General features: G+C 39.6%; 1 long non-coding RNA gene across 1 annotated transcript; it reads right to left on the bottom strand.

The window, feature by feature from the left end:
* Positions 1-940: 940 nt before the first annotated feature.
* On the bottom strand, positions 941-7282 carry Gm39817. The gene is made up of 3 exons (XR_879818.1): positions 7092-7282; positions 1201-1266; positions 941-1104 (listed from the first exon to the last, which is right to left on the bottom strand). It is a non-coding gene; the product is annotated as a predicted gene, 39817 (long non-coding RNA).
* Positions 7283-10038: the final 2756 nt, after the last annotated feature.

Genomic DNA, 10038 nt, shown 5'->3' on the forward strand with positions numbered 1-10038 from the left:
AATTTTTCGTTTCATGCAAAAAATATAAGTGAGTTTTTGCATAAGGTTGTTTAAGACAGGGTCTTGCGCTATGTTGCCCAGGATGGACAACAATGCTCAAGTGATCTTCTTGCCTCAGCTTTCTTACTGGTAGAGCTGCTGGTACGTGCTACAAATTTAGATAACCTTATATGGAATATTCACTTAGGCCTGTATTTGTGCATACATGTTCTTCTTGCATAAATGGATTAAGATCATACATAAGCTTTTGTATCTTGGTTGTCATATTTAGCTATAAAGTTCTCCTATTCTGGAGATCTCTCTATATTAGATGTGCAAGTAAGATGTGTGTTTGTGTGTGTATATGTGTGTGTGTGTATATATGTGTGTATTTGTGTGTGTGTTGCTGTGGATCTATTCAGGGTCCCTTGCATGTTAGCCAAGTGCTTTGCCATTGAGTATCATCCCAAAGATACATCCTTTTCAATGGTTGCTGAATCTTTACTTGAAGCATCTGTGTGACTCTTCATATTAATGTACATGTATTTAGGCCATTTTCTTTTTGATATCAATATTGTATATTGTATGTGTTTATGTGTATGTGTATATATATTTGTATTACCAGCTATTTTAATATACTGTTTTACATTTTGAGGAAATCACTTGATCTTAAGATTTGCCAACCTTCAAAAAAACATAACCAGAATTTATTATGTTCCCTAGAGATGTTGGTGAGACTTTGGACATGCTGTGTTGATAGGGAAATGAAACTCATTTAAGTAAGGAAGAGCCATACTCATTGCATAAGATATTCAATTGGAAAGTTGTGAATTTCAACTCAAATGTGTTTTATTTGAATGTGGAATTCCCCCCCCCCCTGCTTTGATACAAAGGAGCAACTGTGAATAACAATTTGGCAATGAATGGTCTGAAGAAGTGAACATTCCTTAATGATGTGGCCCTGGGGTTTCACTTCTCTTCTCCTTTTAAGTGAGAAAACACTTAACATGCACAGATCCAGCTGCAAAGTGCTTTAGTATTAGAGCGGGGCCTGGAGTGATGGCAAGAGCCAGTTTAGTATCCCAAAATTCAGTCATGCATCTGTGTGTTACTGTGACGAAGGACCTGCAAGCAATCAGAGCAGAGCTAGAAACACCCATTTTGTCCAATGGCGTCCAAAGCTTCCATCAATGGTTGATTGGCTTTATCTCTGGCAGATACCTGTGTCGAGGCAGAACATCACAGAGCAGAGTGCAGGGTGAAGGAGAGATATTTACACTGTGATCCCTAGGTAACAACAGAGAGTCAGAAAGGGGTCAGAAGGTAATATTCTGTCCAAGAGAATGGCCTCAATTATAATTATGTAACTTCCTTCTGTGAGGCCCATCTCCTAAAATCTCCACCACTTCCCAATAGTGCCATGGGCTGATCACCCAGGCCTTTGGCACTTTGCCACTGAATGATATATCAGATCCAAACCATAATACCCTTTGGGTTCCCTTAAAGAATGGATATGCTTGGTATCTCTTTGTCTGCAGAGATGTTAGGAGAGGAATACCATGAGTGAACATCAACCCATGCTTTTATAGTTTTCTATCTTGGCATTTTCCATTTCCATGAAGAATATTTTCAGGCTTGAAGTTGAAGGAAGCTCAGATATCTGTCGGTACAGCCTATCCATGGTACAGAAGCAGGAGGAGAACATGCTCTTTAGATCTCTCTCTAATCTCAATTTTCTTTTTGTTCTGAACGTTCAGTTCCCCAATTCTAAATCTGTGTGTTTTTGAAAAGGACTGTTCCTTAGTTCATCCTGAGTTTATAATGACCCACAGGGATTTCCACCTCTCTGAGTGTCTTCTCTGAGGTTTAAAATCTCTCTGCTCCAGGGACGGCTTGTCTAGTGTCTTTCATGTAACCTGAATATATATATATATATATATATATATATTTAAAATTTTTTAGTTTGCTTTTTTTCTGTTTTAGAGAAAGAAATATCCTACTTCCTTTGCAAATACATTTTTCCTATTTTTTTTATTACAAAGGACAAAATAGTTTTAAAATAGAAGTGTTAGGGCTAGAGAGATAGCTTGGTGATTAAAAGTGCTTGTTGCTCTTTCAGAGAACCTGGGTTTGGTTCCCAGCACCCAGATTGTGGCTCACAACCATCTGTAACTCTATTTCAAGATCTAATGCCCTCTTCTGGCCTCTGAGTGCATTGCACACACTTGATGCACAGCCCTACATGCAGGCAAAAATACAGACATTAAATAAAAATAAATCTTAAAAAAAATAAAACTGTAAGTATTGTGCTCACTTTATTAACACTGAAGTTTGGAACAAAGCATTAAAATGTTACAGGGAGTGTTAATCCCACTGGGTGAGAATAAGACCACTATTACAATTTTAAGCCAAATTTGAAGCAAGTTTTAATTAAACACTGGCCAAGATGATGGATTCTTGCAATTCCATTCCAGGGTTCCCAGATAATGATGATGAATCATGTCTTGAAGACATGTATGAAAGCAAGCCCATAAGGCTATGTATTTCTCACCAGGTCCAATCTGGGGAAACATACATCCTGATGTATTTCCAGCCTATGTACCTCCTGTCTACGCAAGATCAAGCACATCTGGTTCAGTTGGATCAAATACACTTGTTTAAGGAAGCAGAAACATGAGGCTTCTTATCTCCCATAAACAGTACCCCCTGGCATTTCAGGAAGTATCTGTCCTTGAGCAAGGGGCTTACTGGTTAGAGGCATTTTTATTGTATGGATGGCTTAGGCACAGTAATTACAACTTAAAACATAACTGGCTTTCACAGACCTCACCAGAGATGACCACTTAAAGACAGTGTATATCCAACTGACAGTCTTTGTTCCAGCTGCTGGGACCATGCCCAAGTGTTCAGGGGTCTTGAGTATAGCCCAAAGACAGAGACCTTATCCAGATAGCTCACTTGGCAGCTTCAGGAATCAGGAGGATACTTTGCAGAGCAGGCATTTTGAAGCAAGCAGTTTTAACAGAAGCTATGATAAGAAATTAACTGAAGGGGGTTCCACAAAAATAGGCATTTTTAAACAAAAGCAAAGATAAGTCAACTAGCATATCCTGACTTTTCTTTCCTAGAATAGAATTGGGTAGTTTTCCATGGGATTCTCCTCCATCTAGGTGATCAGATTCAAAGTTATATCTGAGCTGGGATTAGCAAGAATAAAAGATGGAGGAACCTTTCCACTGTCTTGCCCAGTCACAATAAAAAGCTGTGATACTGGCAGAATAACAAAATATCCAAGGATGCATAGGAGCAAGGATAGAGCTCTCATATCCACATTTATCTACCTGTCTGACATTCTACATCCAATATGTGGTAAAGAAAGATAGCTTTCTTAGTGGAAAACTAGATAGAAAAAACCTGCAGTTGGACATGGACCTTATGTCACAGATAGAAGTAAATGAGAGTGATTAAAAACCAATATGAAAGTAAAGTGTGACCTGACAAGAAGCAACTCAAGAAAAAAATGGTTTATTTGGGCTTGTGAATTGGGGGGTACAGATCACCATGGCGGTAAGATCCTTTCTTAGCTGTGATGTCAAGTCAAGAATGTAAGGCTGCTTGCTGAAGTCTGCATAGGTTGTGAAATACAGACAGGATAATTCTAGTACTCAACTGTGTTTCTGCTTTTGTAGTTCTGGACTCCATGGAGTAGGATGGCGCCACTCAAATTCAGAATAGATCTTCCCTCCTCAGTTAAGGAGATTGAAAAATGCTCTCAAGGACATACTCAGAGGTTTATGTCCTAGGTGTTTCCAAACACAGTCACATTGACAATGAAGATAAATTATCACAAGTAATAATCTGTTGTGTGGAATTTCAAGCTCTACTCACCTTAGTTCTGGGAGGTGATTGTACTATCAGCCCCTACCCAGCTTCCCTTGAATCCTCAGACAACACACACACACACACACACACACACACACACACACACACACAGAGAGAGAGAGAGAGAGGGGGGGGGGAGAGAGAGGGGGGGAGAGAGAGAGAGAGAGAGAGAGAGAGAGAGAGAGAGAGAGAGAGAGAGGAGAGTTTGTTCCTTTTCAACTTGCCTTCTTGGCACAATTGCTAGATGCTATTATCCTCTACCTGGAAAAGTGTGCCCTTATCAGTTTCTTATCTCAGTCTTTCCCACCTGTCCTAAACTTCAGTTGATAAACTCCTCTGACCACCTGTCTGTAGGAGCAGCCTGTGTGGCCACTCTGTTTTGAGATCTCATATGGTTGCCTGGTTCTCCTCTCCTCCCTTGTGTCTTCTTTTCCTCCAGGCACCCAGAGGTCCTGCCTGTACCTTCAGCCCAGCAATTGGCTCATGGCTTTCTTTACTGATGAATCAAGAACCAATTGGGGAAGAGGACCTTAACATCAGAACCACCCCCTACTATAACCAATAGAAAATTAGGCTAAGATGTGGGAATTCACTGAAGGAGAGACAAGTAGTAAATAGTTGTATGAAGGTGAAGACATGGACTTCTGAGCAAAGAAATTCAAAGAGATCAACACTGAGGAAGCCTATCACATCAATATTCATGGCAGATGTTATGATAAGGGGTAACAGCTTAGCATTCTCACCTACAGATGGTAGAAATTAAATGCTCAGAATCTTCTTGGGCAAGGCTTGGGGATACTTACTTAAATCAGTGTGCAAGTTGCTTATGATTTAATCATCCCATCTCTAGATACATACTTCTAACAAACAGGTTGTTCCATATCGATGAAAAGTTTATGTTCACCAAACTTTTGTATTAGTAGAGAATTGGAGGTGATGTTGAAAGACTCCAAAAGGAGCCCCTCGCTCAGGCCTCAGGACAATATTGGACACCCAAGAACTCACATTAGACCGAGCTTGTTGCAAACCACATGAGGCTTTATTCAGGGAAAGCCAGAGCTCTGGGGACGACTCATATCCCGCGCAGGGATAGAGGAGTCGACCTCGAGGGGAAAGAGGTCCCAGTTTTTATAGGCCCTCAGGGGAGAAAGGAGAAGGGGGGGAGTAGGGGATTTCCAGATGTAAACAATGTCTATTCTCAAGAAATGGGTATGGGAGGGGTACAAGGAAAGAGTCTGGTGCAGGTGTAGCAACTCAGGATTGGCCCGGCTGTGGTTGCTGGGGAGATTTTCTGACTCTTTCTCAGCAACCAATATCACAAACACCTGGCAATGGGCTTCATCAGTGGGCACACACATGAGTCAAGGAATGGTCAAAACATTGGCAGACACACGGGTTCAAGGAGTGGCCAGAGCATTGTGCGTCTCTATTTTTCTAAAGAGTGAAGCTAGTTCTGCTAACAGTGACATCTATCTTGCCAATTTCAGGGCTTCTGTGACCTTTTACATTCTGTCAGGATCTTTCAATGTAAATTTCCATCATTAATAATGTGGGTGTGTATTTCAAGGAATGTTACCCACATGGTATAATTTATATATATATATATATATATATATATATATATATATAAATTATATATACTTATATATAATAATTATATATATATATCAATGCAAAGCCATGTGGAAGTAGAGCTAGGTAATGAGTTGAAGAAGAAAACAGAAATATTGCAGACTTTTAAAACACATCATGAAAAGCTGTACTATACAACTTTCAAAGACACTTACATATGCAATGACATTTATCCAAAACATTAAAGTTCAAATATGCTTCGGGATGATTGGGGAAACACAAAGATGCTTAAAAGATCCATAATGGCATGTGTTATCTTACCAACTCAACTCTGAATATGTAAAAAACAATTCATTCATTTACTTACATAAAGAAAATCTAGTCATTCATCAAACACATAATGAATGTTGTCGTAGGGAAAACACAGGCCATCCCTCAAGTCCAACCACTTATAAAAGCAAAACAAAAACTGTTGGCATTTTGTGCATTTGTGTTCTTTTCTCTATTTCATTTCTGAATTCTTTCTTTAATTGTTCTTTAACAAAAACCATTTTTAAGTGTTTTGTATCCTATGTCTTATTTTTAGATGTCTTCAAGATTTTGAGCAAGTAAACTGTCCTAATCATTTCTCAGTGTAGAATAATCACTGGTTGCTTCACTCTTTCTTTTTTTTTTTTTTTTTTTTTAAAGATTTACTTATTTATTATATGTAAGTACACTGTAGCTGTCCTCAGACATTCCAGAAGAGGGCATCAGATTTCGTTACGGATGGTTGTGAGCCACCATGTGGTTGCTGGGATTTGAACTCCGGACCTTCGGAAGAGCAGTCGGCGCTCTTAACCACTGAGCCATCTCACCAGCCCTGCTTCACTCTTTCTTAATCAGTATGTTTTTATTGGGTGTATGCCTTGCTATGTAGCATGATGTGCTGTTCTATGCCAAGGGTTAAGGGTGTAGAGTAGTTCTGGTACAGTTCCTGAATATAATAAAAACAGATTATCATTTCAATGATTATATTTATTATATATAAGTTATTACTTCCACACTGCCACATTTACTGTGTGCTATGTTTTTATTCAACACAAAACATTACCAAAACAGAACTGGAAAATTCATAAAACACACACATACACACACACATACACACACACACACACACACCCTACCATTAACTTAACTATCACTAATCTATATAAAATCCAATCAAATATAGTTACCAATGGCCTATAGATTTATTTTCATCTGAGATGTTTCACTATGCTGTAACCTGGAAGAAGTATTCACTATAATGTACCAAGTAGGATCTCACCATGGAAAGTGAATGCTGGACCCTTTCATTCTTACAACTACTCTCCCACTTCCAATTTCTTGAAGCAATCTAGTGTAAGAGTTTGGTTTCTGAGATTTCAGCATTTCCTGTAAACCTTCAAATAGAAACTCTTCAATTCTGGAAGGAAAATAGCTGCAACACTGACTTTTTGAACTATGCAGAACTTGGACCCACCCAGGCTCCGTTTCTCTTTTTCAGCTCTTGGCTCCTGCTCTCTGAGGTTGGTGTCTAAGCCCATATGACTCAGTGCAGTTGCCTCCCATCTTTGCTTCCTTGGGTTAAAAAAATGAAAACATTCCCCAGTTCCTTGTGATTTTGTATAACTTACTCATAGTAGATTCACTCAGTTCTCAAATCAGTTCTCCGGTGAAGAGAGTATTCATTCATATCTTTCAGATGAGAAAACAAAGAAGTTCAGAGGTTAGGTCAAACCTTGGAAAAATTCCTGACAGTCACTCTTGACTTTTCTATTTTGTCATACCCTCTACCTAATGGCTTAGAATATAAATATATTCATCCGCTCATTGTTTCTTCTCTCTCCCCCTCCCCTCCTTTCTCCTCTCTCTCTCTGTTAGGAGCAGGTGTGGCGGCAGTCCTAAAGGCGCCAGGGACTGCAGCTAAGTCATATGACTTGCACCTGACTTCCTCATATAAGCCACAAACATCTTGAGTGCTGCGCAGGTGTACCAGGATACAGGTGAATCCAATTTGATGGAGATATGCCCCTGCTGCCCTGATTAGCTGAAGCTGCGTGCCTGGTGAGGTGGCGTGGCCTGCGGTGCGTGGATGAGAGAGAGTATAAAAGGAGTGAGAGGCCCAGGGTTCGGGGGAGATATAAACAAGGGAGATATAAACAGGGGAGATATAAAAACAAGGGAGATATAAAAACAAGGGAGATATATAAACAAGGGAGATATATAAAAACAAGGGAGATATAAACAAGGGAGATATAAACAGGGGAGATATAAAAACAAGGGAGATATAAACAAGGGGGATATAAACAAGGGAGATATAAAAACAGGGGAGATATAAAAACAAGGGAGATATAAACAGGGGAGATATAAAAACAAGGGAGATATAAACAAGGGAGATATAAACAAGGGAGATATAAAAACAAGGGAGATATAAAAACAAGGGAGATATAAACAAGGGAGATATATGGAGAAAGAAGAAACAGGACTGAATAAATGTGTGCAGAAGGATCCTGTAGCAGCGTCGTTCTTCCTGGCCTGTTGAGCGCGCGCAGCATCTCTCTCTCTCTCTCTCTCTCTCTCTGTTCCTGGAAAACAAACACAATTAAAGAATTTAATTTAAACATTTATCCTAAAGCATAATAGTACATAAGGCCTTAGCTTGTAAACCTCCTCCCAAAGCCACCTGTTCCACCTTCCCTCACACCTAGCTGCTAGGAATATAGAAAGGGAACTCATATTCATGACACAATGTCTGTATACTCAACACTGTGTCTTCTTTACATATAAACTTGTAAAGGATGCAATGTCTCCTGTATTATACAGACAAAGAAAGAAATATTGAAAGAATGGATGAGCTGGGCAGTGGTGGTACATACCTTTAGTCCCAGCACTCAGAGGTAAAGACAGATAGTTCTCTGAGTTCAAGGCCAACCTGGTCTACACAGTGAGTTCTAGGATATCCAGAGCTACACAGAGAAACTCTGTCTTGAAAAAAGAGAAAGAACAGAAGGAAGGAAGGAAGGAAGGAAGGAAGGAAGGAAGGAAGAAGAGGAGAAAGGAAGGAAGGAAGAAAGAGAGAGAGAAAGAGACAGACAGAGGGATCATTCTTCAGCTGAGGGCTTTCTTGAAGGGTTTATTAGTGTTGTAGATAACACCAAGGTCTGAAGAGAGAAGGGAGAACTAAGCCCCACCAGACAAAGCAGGGTACCTACTCGTACAGGTTTCTTAGGCAGGGGTTGGGGCTTGTACCATGCAAAATAAGCTAGTTACAACTGACTTGTGCAATGAGTCATAACTAATTTGGGCTGTGTAATAAGAGTCTCAAAGACATTCAATAGTCAAATGAGGCTGGTGACTACAGTCAGGCTGTTCAAACAAGGAGCAGCAGAAGGGTTGGGTATTCTTTGATTCTCTTTACAGAACCAGAGGAGAGAGGATAGTAGGTAAAATGATGAGTGGCCTCTTCATTCTTCACAGAAGTACCAAGAGGAGAGAGGCTACAGGGCAAGTGAGGCCAGATGCACAAGGCAGCAGTACATGGAAGTTCTAAGATCTGATGCAAAGGCATTTCTAGGTCAAAAATTCCAAATGGCAGAGAATCTAATACAAGTCGGCGTAAGCTCTAAAGAGAATGTATTGGCTCATTGAAGTTCTTATTTCAGGAGCCTAAATCAAATCATAGACCCAGAGCAGCCATGCTTTAATCGACCTAGCCTTCTGCTTGATCAGTTCTCCACTGGGCAGGTTTTGCTTGTTGGTGGCACAATGACAAAATGGATATTCTAGTCTCATGTCCTCAGAGATCAAAGATCAAGGAGAAAATAAAAAGGAACCCAAACCCTCAGATGACCTCCAGATTTTTTTCACAATTGAGTATTAAGTTTGAGCTACTTGTCTAGCACTGAGACAATCACCATGACCACAGTTAAAATCAACTGCACATGAGCCATGTTTACTAAAATAAGGAAGGACCTCATCTCCAGATCTTCAGATTTGGAGAAAGACGGTGCTAAGGGCAGGAAACACATAGAACAGCCATAGACAGTCAATAATAATGTACTTTTAATACAAACTGGTCATAAAATTTTAGGGTACAAATTTCTCAAAGCCTATCCATGGGACATTTCAAACACCAAATTGCTATTAAAATCTCTCTGTGTCTCTCTCTGTCTCTGTCTCTCTTTCTCTCTTCATATGTTTTTTTAACATTTTTAAAAGGACTTATTATTTGAGGAGTGGGCATGCCATGCCATGAAATGTGTAAGTCAACAGATAACTTGCTGAAGTAATTGCTCTTCCTTCACCATGTGGACTCTAGGGTCATATCACCAGGCATGGCAGTATGCATCTTTACTTTCTGGCCATCTTATGTGCTCACATATGTGTTTCTTAAATAAAGGAACATTTGCAATAAACTCTTCTTAAAGTTTATAATCTATACTAGGGCAGTTTTACATTTACATAAAACTCACAGCAAAAGAGAGTCCTTGAGCACCCCACACTCAGCCCCCCTTTTTATTGATTTTTTTTTTTTAGTTATAATACCAAATAGTGTGTTACTTTTTTTTTTAAACCATTTTT

This window comes from Mus musculus, chromosome 11 (assembly GCF_000001635.26).
Source record: "Mus musculus strain C57BL/6J chromosome 11, GRCm38.p6 C57BL/6J".
In the NCBI taxonomy this organism is placed as follows: Eukaryota; Metazoa; Chordata; class Mammalia; order Rodentia; family Muridae; genus Mus; species Mus musculus.